General features: G+C 47.2%; 1 long non-coding RNA gene across 1 annotated transcript; it reads right to left on the bottom strand.

Moving 5' to 3' along the window:
- Positions 1 to 15,498: 15,498 nt before the first annotated feature.
- Positions 15,499 to 21,704, bottom strand: LOC122463284. Its single transcript, XR_006286480.1, has 3 exons — positions 21,693 to 21,704; positions 20,774 to 20,778; positions 15,499 to 15,579 (listed from the first exon to the last, which is right to left on the bottom strand). It is a non-coding gene; the product is annotated as an uncharacterized LOC122463284 (long non-coding RNA).
- Positions 21,705 to 22,066: the final 362 nt, after the last annotated feature.

Raw genomic sequence — 22,066 nt, 5'->3', positions numbered from 1 at the left:
TCCTGAAGTTTTTTTGCTGCAGGATGGCTGCCTTTACATCTGCTCCTGTGTGTCCAGGGAGGTTGCAATGTTCTCCTACAGGTTTTTGTATATTGCCATTCCTAATATCTGATTTGTGTCCATTTATCCTTTTACGTAGGGACTGTCCAGTTTGGCCGATGTGCATAGCAGAGGGGCATTGCTGGCACATGATGGTGTAGATTACATTGGTGGACGTGCAGGTGAATGAACCGGTGATGGTGTGGCCGATCTGGTTAGGTCCTGTGATGGTGTCGCTGGTGTAGATATGTGGGCAGAGTTGGCATCGAGGTTTGTTGTATGGATTGGTTCCTGAGTTAGAGTTACTATGGTGTGGTGTGTAGTTGCTGGTGAGAATATGCTTCAGGTTGGTGGGTTGTCTGTGGGCGAGGACTGGCCTGCCTCCCAAGGCCTGTGAAAGTGAGGGATTGTTGTCCAGGATGGGTTGTAGATCAGTGATGATGCGTTGGAGAGATTTTAGCTGAGGACTGTATGTGATGCCCTCTACACCAACATTCCACACAAAGATGGACTACAAGCTGTCAGGAACAGTATCCCCGATAATGTCACGGCAAACCTGGTGGCTGAACTTTGTGACTTTGTCCTCACCCATAACTATTTCATATTTGGGGACAATGTATACCTTCAAATCAGCGGCACTGCTATGGGTACCCGCAGGGCCTCACAGTATGCCAACATTTTTATGGCTGACTTAGAACAACATTTCCTCAGCTCTCGTCCCCTAATGCCCCTACTCTACTTGTGCTATACTGATGACATCTTCATCATCTGGACCCATGGAAAAGAAGCCCTTGAGGAATTCCACCATGATTTCAACAATTTCCATACCACCATCAACCTCAGCCTGGTCCAGTCCACACAAGAGATCCACTTCCTGGACACTACGGTGCTAATAAGTGATGGTCACATAAACACCACCCTATACCAGAAACCTACTGACCGCTATTCCTACCTACATGCCTCCAGCTTACACCCAGACCACACCACACGATCTATTGTCTACAGCCAAGCTCTACGATACAATCGCATTTGCTCCAACCCCTTAGACAGAGACAAACACCTACAAGATCTCTATCAAGCATTCTTACAACTACAATACCCACCTGCTGAAGTTAAGAAACAAATTGACAGAGCCAGAAGAGTACCCAGAAGTCACCTACTACAGGACAGGCCCAACAAAGATAACAACAGAACGCCACTAGCCATCACCTTCAGCCCCCAACTAAAACCTCTCCAATGCATCATCAAGGATCTACAACCTATCCTGAAGGACGACCCATCACTCTCACAAATCTTGGGAGACAGGCTAGTCCTTGCTTACAGACAGCCCCCCAACCTGAAGCAAATTACTCACCAGCAACCACACACCACACACCAAAACCACTGACCCAGGAACCTATCCTTGCAACAAAGCCCGTTGCCAACTGTGTCCACAAATCTATTCAGGGGACACCATCATAGGGCCTAATAACATCAGCCACACTATCAGAGCCTCATTCACCTGCACATCTACCAATGTGATATATGCCATCATGTGCCAGCAGTGCCCCTCTGCCATGTACATTGGTCAAACTGGACAGTCTCTACGTAAAAGAATAAATGGACACAAATCAGACGTCAAGAATTATAACATTCAAAAACCAATTGGAGAACACTTCAATCTCTCTGGTCACTCGATTACAGACCTAAAGGTCGCAATATTACAACAAAAAGACTTCAGCAGTCTCTCGTTGGAGTCTGTTTTTGAATTGGAATTAATTTGCAAACTGGATACAATTAACTTAGGCTTGAATAGAGACTGGGAGTGGATGTGTCATTACACAAAGTAAAACTATTTCCCCATGTTTATTTCCCCCCTCCACTGCTCCTCAGACGTTCCTGTTAACTGCTGGCAATGGCCCACCTTGATTATCACTACAAAAGGTTTTCTTCCTCCCTCCCCACCCCCGCCCGCTCTCCTGCTGGTAATAGCTCATCTTAAGTGATCACTCTCCTTACAGTGTGTATGGTAACACCCATTTTTTCATGTTCTCTGTGTATATAAATCTCCTCACTGTATTTTCCACTGAATGCATCCGATGAAGTGAGCTGTAGCTCACAAAAGCTCATGCTCAAATAAATTGGTTAGTCTCTAAGGTGCCACAAGTACTCCTTTTCTTTTTGTGAATACAGACTAACATGGCTGCTACTCTGAAACCTGTGATGACCAGTGGAGTTCTGCTGGTTTCTTTCTTGGACTTGTTTCGCAGCAGGAGGCTTCTGGGTACACGTCTGGCTCTGTTGATCTGTTTCCTTATTTCCTTATGTGGGTATCATAGTTTTGAGAATGCTTGGTGAAGATCTTGTAGGTGTTGGTCTCTGTCTGAGGGGTTGGAGCAAATGTGGTTGTACCTCAGCGCTTGGCTGTAGACAATGGATCGTGTGGTGTGTCCGGGGTGAAAGCTGGAGGCATGAAGGTAGGCATAGCGGTCGGTGGGTTTTCGGTATAGGGTGGTGTTAACGTGACTGTCACTTATTAGCACCGTGGTGTCTAGGAAGTGGAGCTCCCATGTAGATTGGTCCAAGCTGAGGTTGATGGTGGGGTGGAAGCTGTTGAAATCGTGGCTGGGTTCGGGCCAGGGTAGGGGCGCCCTGGCCATGGCAGGTCCAGGCCACCCTGACCACGGCAGGTTGGAGGCTGGTCCCCGGGTGGGTTCCCTGAGCACCTGTGTGGTGCTAAATAGGCTGCGGCTGTGCAACTTACAGGGAATTTAGGTCCCAGGCCCTGAGAGTTGGCGAGGCAGGGTTTTTACAGTGTAGACGTACCCCTAGCACCTGAGAGCGCTATAGAGATTGGATTGAGTCCACTCAGGTACACAGGTTGTAGCCTTGCCCCTAATGATAAGGACTCAAAGTGACTAAGCTCAGAGGGAACATTGGCTTAGCTGTCTGCTAAAGACTCTAGTTTAATCACAAGTTACTGGCCATGATAAGAAATCACTGGGGAAGGTTCTCTGGCCTGTGCTATGCAAGGGGCCAGACTACAGGATAACAATGGCCCCTACTGGCCTTGGAATCTATTTGTATGTTTCCAGAGAGGAGCAGCACGGCATACAGCAGGCTTTCCCGAAAGTATCTCAGGATGGCCATGAAACTCACAGCCAGAGAGCAGTGTAAATGCAGGCCAGAGAAGGGTGGATTTAGGAGGCTGTAAAACAAGAAAGGAGAAAAAAATGTAAATTTTGAATAGTCTGAGGGAGGGGCTTCAAATTAATCCACTCAACTACAAAACCCAAAGATGTCAAGTCTGGAGGGTGAGTTACCTGGCAGCAGGATTCTGGACACACTGAAGACCAAAATCACACTAAAGTTCAAAACAGAGAGAATTATGATTAGGCCAAGTAGCTGTGGGTTGGGGTAGCACCATGTTCTGTAGTCAGCATCACAGCAAGCATAGATCAAAATCTGGGGAGACTGCACAATGCATAGTATTTGAATAATAAAACACTTCAAAGTGTTATCATACTGGAAAATCCACTTGTAATACCCAGCTGGCTCTTCTCTTATCCTTCCATCTCAGAGCACTTCACCATGGAAGGGAAGTATAGTTTAGCCCCATTTTGCATATGGGGAAACTGAGGCATAGAGCAGTGCCATGACTTGCCCAAGATCACCCAGCAAGTCAGTGGCAGAGCCAGGAACAGAACCCAGGACTCCTGAGAGCCACTCAAGCCCCATATCCACTGGATCATTGTCAGTTGTGGTTACCGTTGTTTCTACAGAGCAAAAGCTATATCACAGGAAGGACAAAAGAGAAAAGGAGAGTGACTCATTAACCTATAGTTAAAGGCAGAGGCAATGTGTGTGTGTGGGGCGTCATGCATGGTAATGTGTCGTCCCCCCCGCCCCATTTGCTGCTTGGCTTGTACTGAGCATGCTCAGCAACACTGTGAAGCTGGCTGCCCTCACTCTTCCCCTCCCCCCACTATTGGCAGGCACCTGTCACCTCTGGTTAAAGTGGAAGCTTAAAGGGAAAATAATCATTTTATTTAGGAATATAGGACTCAAAGAGACCTCCTGGGTCATCAAGTCCAGTACCTGCAGCCCCGTCATAGAAGCCCATTCATATTTAGTTGAGATCTCAAGCTTTGGAGAAATACTGGTCTTTCTAGCATCCAACTGTGCCATGATATTTCCCCCAGGATGTTAAACTAACCACTAAACAAATCAAAGAATCACCTACATTTCAATCTATCAAGTCATCCAGTCTGCCAGTTGTTCCTATTGTACCCACGGCTAGCAGCAGTTTGTGGTCTCAGTAGAATCTATCTCCATGGCAAAGCAAGAGTGGTGGCCCCGAGTATATTTTCTAGTGATTCATCCAGTCTAGTTTTAAATATCCTGGGTGATTTTGTTGAACTACAACAGCTGATGTTTCCCTAGTTAACCTATTCTCAGGGGATGAAATATATTCCTGGCCAGCATGCCAAGGCATTTTCCAATAGACAAAAGTTTTGATGGAAAATTTTTGTTCAATTCCTTCTAAGATTCACGTACATCCTGAGTTTAATTGGGATTTAAGTATTTCAGAGGCTTTCTGCAAGCCTTCTTCCTCACAGTGCATTTAACCAAAAGCATTTTTTCCAGCCAATCATGTTCTAGCTACACTGATTCCAATGCGAATGACTATCCGCATTTGATCTGAAACCCAGTTTACATACAAGACCAGTATTTACCTTCTGTAATTGCAGATAAGAACCTGACTCCGGAACCACTCTTTATAGTAGGCTACACTGCTCAGGTGATCAATGGAGCTGGAAAGTTGCCTGGTTAAACAAAAAATGAGGATATTTTGTTTGTTTTCTTAGTTCCCAAGATTAGCATGAATCAGGCTGGAATAATTTAGATGAACAATGTGACTTGGAAACGGAAATGGCTGCAAAATACTCAGTAGAACTACAAAGCCTCTCTGACTGCATGGAATTGCTACTGGGATAAATTCCTTAGTTAATCCAACTGCTCTGAAATTTTAACATTTTCACTAGGGTAACTGGGCTCTTGTTCTACAAAGCTCTTGATGGAGATTGTGCACCAGTGACCAGGGCTGGCTCCAGTGTTTTTGCAGCCCCAAGTGGCAAAAAAAACAACAAAAAAACCTTGCTGCCGAAGACAGAGGCGGAGTGATGGTGCAGCCGCCAAATTGCCGCCGAGCGCAAAACGCGCTGTGACGGAGCAGTTGCCGAATTCCCGCCGCCGCCGAGGGCGGATTGCTGCCCCAGAGCCCGCCATCCTGCCGCCCCTTTACGTTGGCTGCCCCAAGCACCTGCTTGGTTCGCTGGTGCCTGGAGCTGGCCCTGCCAGTGACCATTAGGCCCACAGCTAGGTGCATTGCTTTATCTCAAGCATTATGCTTTAACAGCTGTTTGTGTCGGTGGCAGCTTTATTAGGCATCACAGGCTCACATCCGGAGGGATCTAGGTAGGGTTCAGTTGCCCTCTCCTAAAGAAATCTTCCCTGTGAAAGGGCCTGGAGGAGGGAAATCCCAGGAAGATCCCCTCTTTCCTCCTCCTGCCCTCTGCCACAGGCTGCCCAGTGGGTCTGTCCTCCCCACACCAGAGATCTGCAGGTCAGAGGCCAGAGCTATGCAGCCAGTGGCCCCTGTAGTGCCTTCGGGCTGGCTCTGATACCCCTGGCCGGGTAGCTCTATTGGAGCCATGCTGTTGGGGATCCTGACTCAGCAGCTGCCCCTCGGCCTCCATGGAGGAAGGTTCCCATTGCAAGGGCTACTCAAAAGTAGCCTGGCATGACTTTGCACTTTTTCCCTAGTGGGTACTTGTGGGGAGACAACCCCTGGCCACTCTTCCCCACTGCCCTCCCCTTCTTCACAGGAGCCTGCCTCCGAGGCCCAGGCGAGGGGAGATGAAGTGTGCAGGAATAGGACAGTGTTCTTTTAAAGAGTCTAGGAGCCTCCCTGTCTTCTACTGCAGAAACCCCCAGAGCAAGTGACTACAGCCTAGATGCCCAAAGTTACGTAGGCTCCCCTGCGATCCGCACAACCCTCGCTTGGCTGTTGCCAAACCATGTAGGCACCTAAACTCTCCAGTGCCTACATTTTCAGAGTAAAAGTTCCTGAGGCACCCTACATTTCTACCCTGGGCATGCACAGTGTGGCCTCCCTGTGGGCATCTGGGCACTGATCTCCCACCTCAGCCCCAGAGCGAGTCACAAACCAGGGCAATCTTACCTTACCCCTGGGGGGCAATCTGGTAGATGTGCTCCGGGGCCATGAATCAGGCCCCACTCAAAGCCTGACAGGAGGGGGTTGTGAATTTCCAGCTCAGTGGTTAGAGGCCTCAGCTGGGATGTGGGAGGTTCAATTCCCCCTCTACCTGAGAGGAGAAAGAGTTTGAACAGGGGTCTCCTGTACCTCTCAGGAGAGTCCGCAAACCACAGAGCTCTGGGAGACTCCGATGTGGGGCTTCCTCAGTCTCTCCTGTTGACGCTGTTCTACATGGAGAGAGAGAGAGAGCCCCTAGCCCGGGGCACCCAAGACCCAGCGTCCACCTCCTGAGTGGGTGCTCCAGCCCCCAGGCTACAGAGTCACCCTCTCTCTCTAGCCCAGTGACTCGTAAGTATTTATACAGCATGGAACAGCTTCAACGGGAGAGACTGAGGGAGCCCCCCCCCATCAGAATATCAGAGCTCAGCAGTTTAAGGGTTCTCCTGAGAGATGCAGGAGACCTCTGCTCAAATCCTTCCCCACTCAGGCAGAGGGGGGAATTCAATTCACTTCCCCACAGAGCCTGTGAATACTCGGACCTGGAGTTGGGCGCCACACAGGCCTCAGCGCAGTGTCAGACTCATGCTGCAAACACTGGCGCGACCATAGCAACTCCCAGTATGGTGAATTCAGGGCCACAAAGGGGCATGAGAGGAATCCAGCGCAGGGAATTGGGAACAGGCCAGTTCTCATTTAGAGCCAGCCCCAGTGGGAAGGGCCTCATCTGTTACCATTGTAGGGCCTGTCAATCACCCTAACAGTGAAGTCCCCTCAAGAATCTCACCCCTCTTCCAACCTCCTTTTCATTCACCTTCTTCCCCAATACATTTCCTGCCTCTCAGCACAAGCTGGGATGTTCAGACCCCACCTGGGAGGGCAGCTGCCCCTGCAGGCACTGAAAGAGGTGCTGGTTGTGTGGCTCAGGCCCCTAGGCAGCTGCGAACATCTCAACCCAGGGACATTTAGAGGCTTCTTTATTACCTGGATTTTCTTGGCTCAGTCTGTTAGCTCATGAGCTGTGACTCCCTCACCTCCACCGCTGAGTTCCCCTGAGTCCACAGGCTCCTGACCCTGCCTCTCTCCTCCCCTGGGGGCCTCCTGCCAGTCAGTGCTGACAGACCCAGAGACTTTTCAGTGCTCACGGTCCCAAAGCAAAGTGGAAGTGGGGAGGAAAAGTCTCCAGGGAGCCAAGGTTCTATATCCCCAGCCATGACTGGCCCCAAGGATTCTAGGGGCAGTTAGTGAGAGTTCCAGTAGGCTTCCAATAGCCCAAAGAAACCTACTTTGCCTGTGTGCAAAAGTGAAACAATGCTCATTAACGATGCTTGGGAAGGCCCTGGGGTCCAAAGCCCTTGGTGAGCCTGGATGCATACACTGACCTCCCGTTACCAGAGGCCAGAGACCCTCCCCCAGCCACTCCCACATCCAGCCCAGAATTTCCTGCTAAGCTAGAGCAGATCTTTTAGAAAGTGACATCCCGTCTTGGTTTAAAGACTAGTGAGGGAGAATCCACCATGTCCCTTAGGAAGCTCTTCCAGTGGTTGATCATCCTCATTGTTAGAAAGTTCGCACCTAATCTCCAGTCTAACTTTAGCTTCCAGCCACTGGATCTTGTGCTGCCTTTTTCTGCTAAATTAAGGAGCCTCCTGCTAGCAGAAATCTTCTCCCTGTGTAAGTTCTTAATGGCTGTGATCACGTCCCCTTTTTGTTAAGCTGCGTCAATTGAGCTTCTTTAGTGTCTCACTCTCACAGTGGGTTCCCAGGCCTGAAATCATTCCTGGAGCTCTTTTCTGAACTCGTTCTCATGTGTCAACATCCTTTGTAGGGTACGTCCAGACGTGAGGTGTGAGTTCCAACTCAGGTGGACAGACAAGCCAGCTCTGCTCAAGCTAGTGCCTGAAAATAACCATGCTGCTGCAGCATCATGGCAGCAGATGCGGCTACCACCTGAGCACTGACCCAGGGGTCGGGCGGAGTGGCAGCAAACCTGAGCCTCTGCCTCGGCCACTGCAGCCACGCTGCTCTGTTTAGGTGCTAGCAGAGCTCATCCATGTATGTTTACCCGAGCTAGAAATCACACTGCCCTGTTGCTGTGTCAACAGACCTTTACTATCAGACCTGGACACAACATCCAGCTGTGCTCTCACCAGTGCCATACACAATAGTACTCACTACTCGCACTCGATATTCCCCCACAGCTCCCACGGATCTCAAATGGAGCTCTGGGAGGCTCTATTGGCTTGCAAAACAGACAGGATGGTGCAGGCTTCCCTGGCACCTTCCCCTGCCAACGTGCTCCACCCTCGCCTGGAGGAAGCAACTGTTGGATGAGAACAAAGTTCAAACGCCTTGTCCCAGGCTGCCACAGCCAACCTGGGGGCCAAATGATAGCTAGACTAAGAGCCCCTAGGAACCAGATTATGACGCCCGTGTTCAGTCACCCATGTTCAAGAAACATGAATTCAAACAAGAAGAGGTGCTGAAAAGGGCTGCTAAGATGCTTAGGGTAATGGAGACCCTATTTTAGGAGATGAGAATGAAAGAGCCAGGCTTGTTGTGCAGGTGGAAGGGGCCCTGGTTGCTCTCTATAAATACAGTAGGTCATGAACACCAGGCAGGGCGAAGAGCTCTTCAAGCTGAAGGGAATTGGTGGCACAAGAACAAATGAGGATAAACTGGCCATGAATAAATTCTGGCTGGACATTAGAGGAAAGTTTCTAACCATCAGAAGAGGGAGGCTCTGGAACAGCTGCCCAATAGGACCAGGGCGGGCAAACAATCTAACTGGTTTGAAGACAGAGTTTGATAAATTTGTGAACAAGATTATATGACGGGGTGGCTTGTGATAGCCGGACCTGGATTCATTGGCCCAGGAGATCCCTCCCAGTCTTCAGTCCCTATCATAAAAAGTAGGAACTGACCCTGTTCCCACTGAAACTAATAGTAAAACTTGCTGCATACAGTCGATGGCACTCCCATGGAAGGGTAACAAATTCTGCCTGCTTCCTACCTGGGCTGTATTCATGCTGGTGATGGAGGGGAAAGGCTCCATGTGCCCATCCCAATCCCGGCTTCTGATTGTCCCTATAGATGTACACAGGCGCCTGCCTGTAGTGGGTGGTTTTGTGTCTTTCATTTGCTATTCCCCAAAGGTTTGGGGGCTGAATTCAACGTCGGCGCAGGTCTCTGCCTGTTTTCCAGGATCTTGCTCATACTGGCAGGAGCCAGGGTATGTGACTGAGCCAAAGCGAGCCAGCCAGCCAGCCTGCTCCCCCCCCAGTCCATCCGTAAGCCGGCTCACGTAGCCGACAGCCCTAAGCCTAGGCTCTGTGCTGATGCAGGGAAATGCTTTTTTTTCTCCATAATCCGTTCTCTAAAGGTCAGCTTTGATTATTTCACTACAGCAAGTACAGCTCCCTCGGTCCTCCACAGATGACTGGTCCCATGTCAGGCCGTGCAAGCTCATGCTTGCTCTCTCCTTTTTGTTCTGCCACAGTGTAAATACCAGCACTGCATTACAGCATGGCCCTAGCTCCGTACCAGTGCCCTTCACACACATCCCTTGCAGACGTTCTCAGATAAATCAGAGTCCTCATAAAATTGCAGAGAGCAGAAACTCCTAGACACTGAACTCCAGCACTGGTCTACCCGGCCTGCCAGGGCAGAGTCTGGGGCCAGACTTCTGCAGGAATAAAACAAACAAAACACTGGATCTTTATTTTGCCTTGTTCAAGTAAAACAAAGGGCAGGGGGTGGAGGGGAGAGAGAAGAACCAGTATTGGAAAGAAGAAAAGGAAATAGATTCGATCCAGATTCTGTTCTCCAGCTTAATGCAGCAGTACAGGGGAAGTGTTCTGGATCTCAGCCCTGACCTGGCCCTACAAAGCTCCAGCAGTTCTCCTGACCTCACATCACCCTCAATCCCGTGTCCACTCCCCACCAGTGTTTTCCCCAGGAATTGAAGTTGGGGGGTGGGGGGGGGAAGGGAGACCGTGAGGGTGAAAGTGGGCTGTATGGCACCATAGTAAAAGCTGAAAAATGTTTCATGACCATTTTATTAGATTTTTAAATCATTACACAAATTAAAGTTAGCTACTCAAGCCTTCTATGAAGCACTACATCTACATCCTTCTTGGTTTCTTGTTATAATTTTGCACAACTTTGTTAATGAACTTCTTGAATGCAATGCATTCATCTTTCGTGGCTTCTCGTGTGTCCAGTACTTCCATTCCTTCAACTGATGGTGTTCCAAGAAGGAGGAGTGCTAGGCAGAGACAGGCTCCACCTAACGAAGAGAGGGAAGAGCATCTTCGCAAGCAGGCTGGCTCACCTAGTGAGGAGAGCTTTAAACTAGGTTCACCGGGGGAAGGAGACCAAAGCCCTGAGGTAAGTGGGGATGAGGGATACCGGGAGGAAGCACGAGCAGGAGAGCGTGAAAGGGGAGGGCTCCTGCCTCATACTAAGAAAGCAGGACAAACAGCAAGTTATCTCAAGTGCCTATACACAAATGCAAGAAAAGCCTGGGAAACAAGCAGGGAGAACTGGAAGTCCTGGAACAGTCAAGGAATTATGATGTGATTGGAATAACAGAGACATGGTGGGATAACTCACATGACTGGGGTACTGTCATAGATGGATATAAACTGTTCAGGAAGGACAGGCAGGGGAGAAAAGGTGGGGGACTTGCACTGTATGTAAGGGAGCAGTATGACTGCTCAGAGCTCCAGTATAAAACTGCAGAAAAACCTGAGTGTCTCTGGATTAAGTTTAGAAGCGTGAACAACAAGGGTGATGTCGTGGTGGGAGTCTGCTATAGACCACCGGACAAGGGGGATGAGGTGGATGAGGCTTTCTTCCAGCAACTAACGGAAGTTACTAGATCGCAGGCCCTGGTTCTCATGGGAGACTTCAATCACCCTGATATCTGCTGGGAGAGCAATACAGCGGTGCACAGACAATCCAGGAAGATTTTGGAAAGTGTAGGGGACAATTTCCTGGTGCAAGTGCTGGAGGAACCAACTAGGGGCAGAGCTCTTCTTGACCTGCTGCTCACAAAGCGGGAAGAATTAGATGGGGAAGCAAGAGTGGATGGGAAACTGGGAGGCAGTGACCATGAGATGGTCGAGTTCAGGATCGTGACTCAGGGAAGAAAGAAGAGCAGCAGAATACGGACCCTGGACTTCAGAAAAGCAGACTTTGACAACCTCAGGGAACTGATGGGCAGGATCCCCTGGGAGAATAACATGAGGGGGAAAGGAGTCCAGGAGAGCTGGCTATATTTTAAAGAATCCTTATTGAGGTTACAGGGACAAACCATCCCGAAGTGTAGAAAGAATAGTAAATATGGCAGGCGACCAGCTTGGCTTCATAGTGAAATCCTTGCTGATCTTAAACACAAAAAAGAAGCTTACAAGACGTGGAAGATTGGACAAATGACCAGGAAAGAGTATAAAAATATTGCTTGGGCATGCAGGAGTGAAATTAGGAAGGCCAAATCACACCTGGAGTTGCAGCTAGCAAGAGATGTTAAGAGTAACAAGAAGGGTTTCTTCAGGTATGTTAGCAACAAGAAGAAAGTCAAGGAAAGTGTGGGCCCCTGACTGAATGAGGGAGGCAACCTAGTGACAGAGGATGTGGAAAAAGCTAAAGTACTCAATGCTTTTTTTGCCTCTGTCTTCACAAACAAGGTCAGCTCCCAGACTACTGCACTGGGCAGCACAGCATGGGGAGGAGGTGACCAGCCCTCTGTGAAGAAAGAAGTGGTTTGGGACTATTTAGAAAAGCTGGACGAGCACAAGTCCATGGGGCCGGATGCGCTGCATTCGAGAGTGCTAAAGGAGTTGGCGGATGTGATTGCAGAGCCATTGGCCATTATCTTTGAAAACTCATGGCGATCGGGGGAGGTCCCGGATGACTGGAAAAAGGCTAATGTAGTGCCCATCTTTAAAAAAGGGAAGAAGGAGGATCCTGGGAACTACAGGCCAGTCAGCCTCACCTCAGTCCCTGGAAAAATCATGGAGCAGGTCCTCAAGGAATCACTTCTGAAACACTTAAAGGAGAGGAAAGTCAGATTAGATGATCATAATGGTCCCTTCTGACCTTAGTATCTATGAAAGTGATCAGGAACAGTCAGCTTGGATTCACCAAGGGCAAGTCCTGCCTGACTAATCTAATTGCCTTCTATGACGAGATAACTTGCTCTGTGGAAGACGGGAAAGCAGTGGACATGTTGTTCCTTGACTTATCAAAGCTTTTGATATGGTCTCCCACAGTATTCTTGCCAGCAAGTTAAAGAAGTATGGGCTGGATGAATGGACTATAAGGTGGATAGAAAGCTGGCTAGATTGTCGGGCTCAACGGGTAGTGATCAATGGCTCCATGTTTAGTTGGCATCAAGTGGAGTGCCCCAAGGGTCGGTCCTGGGGCCGGTTTTGTACAATATCTTCATTAATGATCTGGAGGATGGCGTGGATTGCACCCTCAGCAAGTTTGCAGATGACACTGAACTGGGAGGAGAGGTAGATACGTTGGAGGGTAGGGATATGATACAGAGGGACCTAGAGAAATTGGAGGTTTGGGCCAAAAGAAATCTAATGAGGTTCAACAAGGACAAGTGCAGAGTCCTGCACTTAGGACGGAAAAATCCCATGCACCGCTACATACTAGGGACCGAATGGCTAGGCAGCAGTTCTGCAGAAAAGGACCTAGGGGTTACAGTGGATGAGAAGCTGGATATGAGTCAACAGTGTGCCCTTGTTGCCAAGAAGGCCAATGGCATTTTGGGATGTATAAGTAGGGGCATTGCCAGCAGATCGAGGGACGTGATCGTTCCCCTCTATTCGACATTGGTGAGGCCTCATCTGGAGTACTGTGTCCAGTTTTGGGCCCCACACTACAAGAAGGATGTGGAAAAATTGGAAAACGTCCAGCGGAGGGCAATAAAAATGATTAGGGGACTGGAACACATGAGTTATGAGGAGAGGCTGAGGGAACTGGGATTGTTTAGTCTTCAGAAGAGAAGAATGAGGGGAGATTTGACAGCTGCTTTCAACTACCTGAAAGAGGGTTCCAAAGAGGACTCTGCACTTGTCCTTGTTGAACCTCATCAGATTTCTTTTGGCCCAATCCTCCAATTTCTCTAGGTCCCTCTGTATCCTATCCCTACCCTCCAGCATATCTACCTCTCCTCCTAGTTTAGTTCTCAGTGGTAGCAGATGACAGAACGAGGAGTAATGGTCTCAAGTTTCAGTGGGGGAGGTTTAGGTTGGATATTAGGACAAACGTTTTCACTAGGAGGGTGGTGAAACACTGGAATGAGTTACCTAGGGTGGAATCTCCTTCCTTAGAAGTTTTTAAGGTCAGGCTTTACAAAGCCCTGGCTGAGATGATTTAGTTGGGGATTGGTTCTGCTTTGAGCAGGGGGTTGGACTAGATGACCTCCTGAGGTCCCTTCCAAGCCTGATATTTTATGATTCTATGATATGCTCATTAGTTCATTCACATGATCAGGCAGAAGGCGACTTCTTTCAAAACACAAAATTCTATTCAATGATCAAAAAGAATGCTCAACTGTACTGGTTGTGACTGGGAATAGCAAGAGATGAATTCCTACTTCTTTCAGCCCAGGAAACATAGCACAAAGATTGGGTCGAGCCACTAGTGATGATAAAAAAGTTGAAGTCAAATCTTCATTCATTTGTCGTATGATATTCCACTCTGAGTTCAAATTCTCTATTCTGTCCTGAGCACATGGCAGCCCCGTTGCTGGTTGTGCCTCACTCCACTCAGCTGTCAGTGTTTTATAAGACAGGGATCTGTAAAAGCTACGTAGAAGTTGAGTAGAATCTAGAAGTCGCTGTTGTAGATTTTTAAGAATCAAGTCTGTGTACTTTTTCAGTTGTCTTAACAAACACTTCTTGTCCTCTTCACTTAAGGATTCAATATAAATGCCTTCATTACTCAACTTCTGGACTGAAGTCTTTGCTTCTTCCAGTACTTTTTCAATGGATAGCTCTCTGTTTGATCCAAATGTAGCTTCCATTACTGGACAAAGATCTACTACTGTTGTAGCAGATGCCTGGATGGCATTGTTTAATGACCCAAGTGGTTTCAACAGTAGACTTACAAGAGAGTGAATGGCAGTAGTCATCTCTGAACGTAGTAGCAAAAGTAATCCACCAGCCTCACTACTTAGCTCCATCCCATCTTGGCAGATACTTTCCAAAGCCAGTAATAATGGCTGGAGTAATTTTAAAACAACAACCAAGGATCGCTCATGAGAAAGCCAGAGGATTTTCCCAGGTTGGACTAATTTGAACTTCAGTCCCAGTGTATCTTATATATTTTCCAAGATATCCAGTCTTTCTGGACTCTTGCTGAAAAAAGAATATAATGAAGACATTAAATTTATAGCTTTTTAAATGTCTTTTGAAGAGTCTGCAGCTCATACTAGTGCTAGTTGGAGTAGATGGCCTCTGCAGAGTGTATAGGAGTGACTATGGTTACACTTTTCTCTAAGCAAAGCTTGTGCTCCACCATGTCTTCCAGAGAAGTTTGCAGCTCCATCAAATGCACATCTGTTTGGGGTCCAATTGACAAGCATTTAACTCGTCTAAGATGTGGGTTGTCACAGATGCAGCCAATCTGTCTTCCATAACTTGAACATCTAGAAATGCATCTACTGGCTTACCACTGACATCAAGATAATATACACAATGACTTAATACTTGACGACTATTTGCATTGGTGCATTCATCAGCCATGTATGCAAATTTTTTGAATGTGGTGAGAGAGTTCTTCATTTTTCAACTGTTGAACCTTTCACTGTTGCACCACACGCGTCTAGCCAGTCAGTTGAGTTTCTTGCAGAAAGACAGTGTGGTCTCTCGCCTAAATAGAAAGTAGGATGACAGAGCCATGTTTATTCGCATGAACTGTGTTGTATCTCCAACATTCTTAACAGCCTCATTAACGCTCACCGGTGTTGTCCTTGGTCAGTGGAGACTCGGAGTTCAGAGGTGCTTTCACATGAGTTCACCTCCCAGGTGGGGTGCAAAAAGGTGCCTTGCTCTTTCCTCCAGCTGCTCACTGTTCGGTCTGGCCACTGTTGTTCATTGTGCCACCGTTCACTCCATCACTCAGTTGCCAATGGCCCTGCACCTTCTGCTGCCACCTGCCACTGTGACCTCTGCGAGTGGGTCTCTTGAGGTTCCACCCAGCTCTCCGTGATTTCAGCTGAGCTCTCAGTGAAGGAACCTCACTGTTAGTGCAGACTGGGCCCTCTCTTCCACAGAAACACTGTCCCACAGCAGATCTAAGCACTTAGACCTGATTATCAGTGATTTCAGCTGTAGAGGTCACTTAACACAACAAAAGACTCTCTATGGAGCCTAATCAGCTCTGTCTTTAAACAGTGGAGAGGGGCAGGTCCAATAGTACTTGTGACTCAGGCAGACCATCAAGCAAAACACCTGTCCCCACCCTCCCTCTCGATGCCCTCAGTCAGCAGAGGCTAAGTACAGTTCTACTGCCCTTTACTCCGACAATAAGAACAACAACATTTCTTTACCCCCCTTCCCCCACCCTGCATTCAAGTGATTTGTAACCCAACCCCAGCAAAAATCTATCACTTGGGCAACACAGCTCTATTTGCTGGATACCTAGGTAGATTAGGTATGAATGTAAATACAATCTGGTCCTGAAGCCTTTCCCCCCAGCCCCCAGCTCATCACTAGCTGTCAGGGAGAGCTCATTTAGACTTTGCTTACAAATCATCATTTGAAATTATTAGGTTGGCCAACGTCACAGAAATGAAGGCATTGACATTGTCATAAACACTGTATAAGGAAGCTAGTCCATGTTCCTACTTTTCAAATCCATTATACTTTTTCAGATACACGTATTTTATCATACACTGTATATGCTTTTAAAGTGTGTATTAATGTTTCAATTTCAATTCAAATGTCCAAACAATCACTAAATTGGCAACACTGCATGTAACTAGTTCACAAAACTGGGGTGTGGGGGCGTGTTGGGGAAATTCAGGGGGGTAAACACCCTCATGGGGGCATGTAGGGAAATCCCTGCTCCCCACTTCAGACACCTGCCCAGAGAAGTCAGAGCTGAGCTTAGCCCCTTGTTCTCAGTCCCCTGCTGAGTCTACTAGGCCACGCTGCCTATCATGCTATCACACATCCTCTCCTTGCAGCTAGAGGCCAGGCGCTGGCTCGACCCCAGGTACAGCTTCCCACAGGCCATCATAAAGAGAGCTGGTCGGAAATTTGTCACAATTGGTTTCTGGTAGAAAACGCTGTTTAGACAAAACCAATTTTTTTGAGAATCATCTTGCTTTCAGCAATATTTGCCATGAAAGAAGAAATTTCATCTTGGAAAGTTTCAAAATGTCGTTTTGCAGGTTCTCATTTGATATTCTGTATTACTTGTGCCTTATTTCATGACATGTCAATAGCAGTTGTGTGTAATCTGTGCTGCTATGGATATGCAGATATATTGTTGTAGCCATGTCAGTCCCAGGACACTAGAGAGACAAGGTGGGGGAGGTGCTATCTTTACTTGTCTACTACTGATATGACAGGTAATTTTTTTTATTTTTAAAATCATCGAAGGCAGCTTCTCCTTAGTACTTATTGAAATACCTGTTCTAGATCAGAGTGTCTCCTGTCTGAGTAGTAATGGGACAGCTTGTTCCTATGACCTCTAGGACAGGGAGTAAAGGTCAGGAAAAGAGATTTTATTCCAGCAAAAGATTAGGGTGAAAGAGGAAAAGACAAAGGCATAAGGGTTACAAACATGAATGACTAACTTCTAACACAGGGATAATTAAATATTCCCTCCATCAAATCCTTGGAAGCACACAGAATGGGTGCAAAGATAAACAGGGAGGCACCATGGCACTCAGTCCCTGTCTCCACTACTTGGTGAGGCTAGAATTCACGTTTGGTCTACCCACAGTTTTTGCACCAATATGACGACATCAGTGTAATTAAATCAGTGCAGCCCCATGGCACAGTCATAGCAATACTGTCCCCAGTTCTCACAACTTCATCACAAGTCTTGCAATATTTGGTATTTTTCTTGAAGCCCCATCTCCAGGAGTCAGGTGAATACATGAGCAGCTCAGCCTTCATTAAAGATAAAGTAAGGTTCTACTAGTCTTCCTGGTTGCAGAGAAAAGCTGAAAATTAGAACCTGTGTGCCATGTAAAGGCTCAGAAACCAGAAGGTAAAAAAAAAAAAAAAAAAAGACTCCAAAATCCAGCCTAGAATGTTTTAGGGCCTGCTTATACTCTCCATTTACACTGGTGTAAGTGAGATCAGACTCAGGTGCTAAACTATCCCCAAATGTAGCTCAGGCAGAAGTCTCTGAAATCAGTGGTCTACGGCTGGTGTGGGAGCAGAATCAGCCCCCTCAGAGAACACAGGCAGAGCTCTAAAACTGAGCACCCAGTGGCATTTCACTATCACATCCCAAGATCCCCTGGGAGCAAAGCCATTGGCCTTTACAGTGTTATTGTAATCATGGCAAAACCGACTTTGAGGGCATTCAGATTTATTTGCCCAACAACCTTAATGACCAGGTTCTCCCTGTTTACAAGACAAATGATGATCCCCCACCCTCCCAAACTGCCAGCGCTAAAAGCTCACTCAGAGATCGGTTTATAAAGAGCTGGGCTGTCTTTGCCCCTCATATCACAGCAGTATCAGCAAAGATTGTGCTGGGGGAACTCTGCTGCTGCAGAACAGCACATTGCTTGATGGGCTATTGCTGCACTGAAAATAGATTTCAGAGAAGAAGCCGTGTTAGTCTGTATCCGCAAAAAGAACAGGAGGACTTGTGGCACCTTAGAGACTGACCAATTTATTTGAGCATAAGCTTTCATGAGCTACAGATACAGCTCACTTCATCGGATGTAGCTCACGAAAGCTTATGCTCAAATAAATTGGCTAGTCTCTAAGGTGCCACAAGTCCTCCTTTTCTTTTTGAAAGTAGATTGTGTGAGCAAAGTTAGCTGGGCTGGGGGCTTTGGGGCTGTCTCCTCTATTATCATGAATCCCGCCCCAATCAGCCTTCCAGGGGCATTCCTAGTGTCTAGGTGGCCAAGCAAACTGTGATCATCGAGGTGTATCAGGCACAGCCTGTCTCCATTTGCTGCGACTCCCACGCTGTGCTGCGAGGTGGGGTCTGATATGTGACAGCACTACCTGGCCCCAGGGGATGTGGCACTCATAGGGGCAGGCCCAGGGGGAGATTGTCAGAGCACAGGTGGGAGGTGGGCACCCTCACCAGGGGAATGGATTAGAGGGTTTTCCCTGTGCATGGCCTCTGGATCCAGTCCAGACACAAACCCCTCAGTGGGAGAGGCCTTCTTTCCTCCCATCAGCTGGCACACTGCATTTATCCAAACCAGTGTGCAGGCCTGATGCCCTTCTTGAGCTCTCGTGAGACGATATCCAGAGTCCTCCCGTCAGCTCACGCCATAAGATTCACCTCCTCACCCTGCCATCCCCCGGACTCACATGAAGAAAATTTGAGCGTGCACTCGAAGGCACCACACCTAGGACAGGGTGGAGCGCTGGTGTCGAGCTCCAGGTGAGGGGCCTGCTTACACCCAGAATTTGCTAGAGAACCAGCTGAGTCCCTCACACCCTCCCAGACAGCTCTCCAGGCGTCTTTAATCCACAGGCAGCACTAAGGTGCTACCATGCTTGGCGCTTTGCCAACAGAACAGAAGCATTATCTAGTTAGCTCAACCCATGCTGGCAAGTTTTTGAGACCAACCACTGTCACTCTCTTCATTAATGTATCTGAGTCCCCTATGTCTCTCTCTCCACCACCACACAGCCTGTACATTGCAAAGCACATCAGCTGGTTCTCTCCTTGGGTGAATACCACTCCCATGACTTCAAACACACCCACATTGCCATCTACAAACAGGTTTTCATGCACACCAGATTCCTGTTGGCTTTAAAAACAATATGTGAAGTTGTGCCTGAAGAAATCAATCACCCTTTTCCTCCTCAAAGAGAGACTTCTCAGCACAGGTCTACAGTATTGCACAATTCAAAAGGCTGAATTCCTTCACCTGGGCAGCGGAATGTGCCTTCAGCAATAGGAACTTAGAAGAATCAAAGTCTATGATGCCTGTAAGTAAACCTCTGAAATTATGATCATAATCCTCTAGTTTATTAAAAGGAAGTGAGTGGCTAGTGATTTGAGCAGAAGGACTGGAAGTCAGGAATCCTGGGTTCCATTCCTGATTCTGCGAATGATTTCTTTTGTAACCCTGGCCAAGCCATGTTTAATGTTTGTAAAGTGCTCCTGTGAAATACACTGCAGGAGTACAAGACACTGTTATTGTCCGTAAAGTGACATCTGTATACACAGTGCTGCTCGCAGTTCTGCACCACAGCAAACAATAACAATTAAGATTAAGAACATAGAAGCCACCTGGCTCATACTTATTTGGTCACACTTCATATTAAGATTCATCTGCATCCGATGAAGTGAGCTGTAGCTCACGAAAGCTTATGCTCAAATAAATTTGTTAGTCTCTAAGGTGCCACAAGTCCTCCTTTTCTCTTCATAAATAGTTAGTAGATTTTATTAGCATGTCACAGACATGAATAGGCATTACAGATTATTATAAACTGTCATAGAATAAGAGGGAAGGTCTTCTCATGGGTTGGTAACTGGTTAAAAGATAGGAAACAAAGGATAGGAATAAATGGTCAGTTTTCAGAATGGAGAGTGGTAAACAGTGGTATCCCCCGGGGGTCTGTACTGGGACCAGCCCTATTCAACATATTTATAAATCATCTGGAAAAAGGGGTAAACAGTGAGGTGGCAAAATTTGCAGATGATACAAAACTACTCAAGATAGTTAAGTCCCAGGAAGACTGTGAAGAGCTACAAAAGGATTTCACAAAACTGGGGGACTGGGCAACAAAATGGCAGACGAAATTCAATATTGATAAATGCAAAGTAATGCACATTGGAAAACATAATCCCAACTAAACATATTAAATGATGGGGTGTAAATTAGCTGTTACCACTCAGAAAGAGATCTTGGAGTCATTGTGGATAGTTCTCTGAAAACATCCACTCAATATGCAGTGGCAGTCAAAAAAGCAAACAAAACATTGGAAATCATTAAGAAAGGGATAGATAATAAAACAAAAAATATCATATTACCTCTATATAAATCCATGGCAGGCCCACATCTTGAATACTGTGTGCAGATGTGGTCGCCCCATCTCAAAAAAGATATTTTGGAATTGGAAAAAGTTCGGAAAAGGAAACAAAAATGATTAGGGGTATGAAACGGCTGCCATATGAGGAGAGATTAATAAAACTGGGACTTTTCAGCTTGGAAAAGCGATGACTAAGGGGGGATATGATTGAGGTCTATAAAATCATAACTGGTGTGAAAAAAGTAAATAAGGAAGTGTTATTTACTTCTTCTCATAACAATGCTTATGCTCTGATAAGTTTGTTAGTATACAATCATAGAATATCAGGGTTGGAAGGGACCTCAGGAGTTTAACCCCCTGCTCAAAGCAGGACCAATCCCCAACTAAATCATCCCAGCCAGGGCTTTGTCAAGACTGATCTTAAAAACTTCTAAGGAAGGAGATTCCGCCACCTCCCTGGGTAACGCATTCAAGTGCTTCACCACCCTCCTAGTGAAAAAGTTTTTCCTAATATCCAACCTAAACCTCCCCCACTGCAACTTGAGACCATTACTCCTTGTTCTGTCATCTGCTACCACTGAGAACAGTCTAGATCCATCCTCTTTGGAACCCTCTTTCAGGTAGTTGAAAGCAGCTCTCAAATCCCCCCTCATTCTTCTCTTCCGCAGACTAAACAATCCCAGTTCCCTCAGCCTCTCCTCAGAAGTCACGTGGTCCAGTCCCCTAATCATTTTTGTTGCCCTCCGCTGGACTCTTTCCAATTTTTCCACATCTTGTAGTGTGGGGCCCAAAACTGGACACAGTACTCCAGATGAGGCCTCACCAATGTCGAATAGAGGGGAACGATCACGTCCCTCAATCTGCTGGCAATGCCCCTACTTATACATCCCAAAATGCCATTGGCCTTCTTGGCAACAAGGGCACACTGTTGACTCATATCCAGTTTCTCGTCCAGTGTAACCCCTAGGTCCTTTTCTGCAGAACTGCTACCTAGCCATTCGGTCCCTAGTCTGTAGTGGTGCATGGGATTCTTCCATCCTAAGAGCAGGACTCTGCACTTGTTCTTGTTGAACCTCATCAGACTTCTTTTGGCCCAATCCTCTAATTTGTCTAGGGCCCTCTGTATCCTATCCCTACCCACCAGCATATTTACTTCTCCTCCCAGTTTAGTGTCATCTGCAAACTTGCTAAGGGCACAATCCATGCCATCTTCCAGATCATTTATGAAGATATTGAACAAAACCGGCCCCAGGACCGACCCTTGGGGCACTCCGCTTGAAACCAGCTGCCAACTAGACATGAAGCCATTGATCACTACCCATTGAGCCTGACAATCTAGCTAGCTTTCTATCCACCTTATAGTCCAAAGGTCTCTAAGGTGCTACGAGTACTCCTGGTTTTTTTGCAGATACAGACTAACATGGCTGCTACTCTGAAACAAGAACTAGGGGTCACCAAATGAAATTAATAAGCAGCAGGTTTAAAACAAACAAGAGGAAGTATTTCTTCACACAACACATAGTCAACCTGTGGAACTCTTTGCCAGAGGATGTTTTGA

The sequence above is a fragment of the Chelonia mydas genome, chromosome 18, assembly GCF_015237465.2.
Source record: "Chelonia mydas isolate rCheMyd1 chromosome 18, rCheMyd1.pri.v2, whole genome shotgun sequence".
In the NCBI taxonomy this organism is placed as follows: Eukaryota; Metazoa; Chordata; order Testudines; family Cheloniidae; genus Chelonia; species Chelonia mydas.
This window is presented reverse-complemented; position numbering and strand designations above follow the sequence as displayed.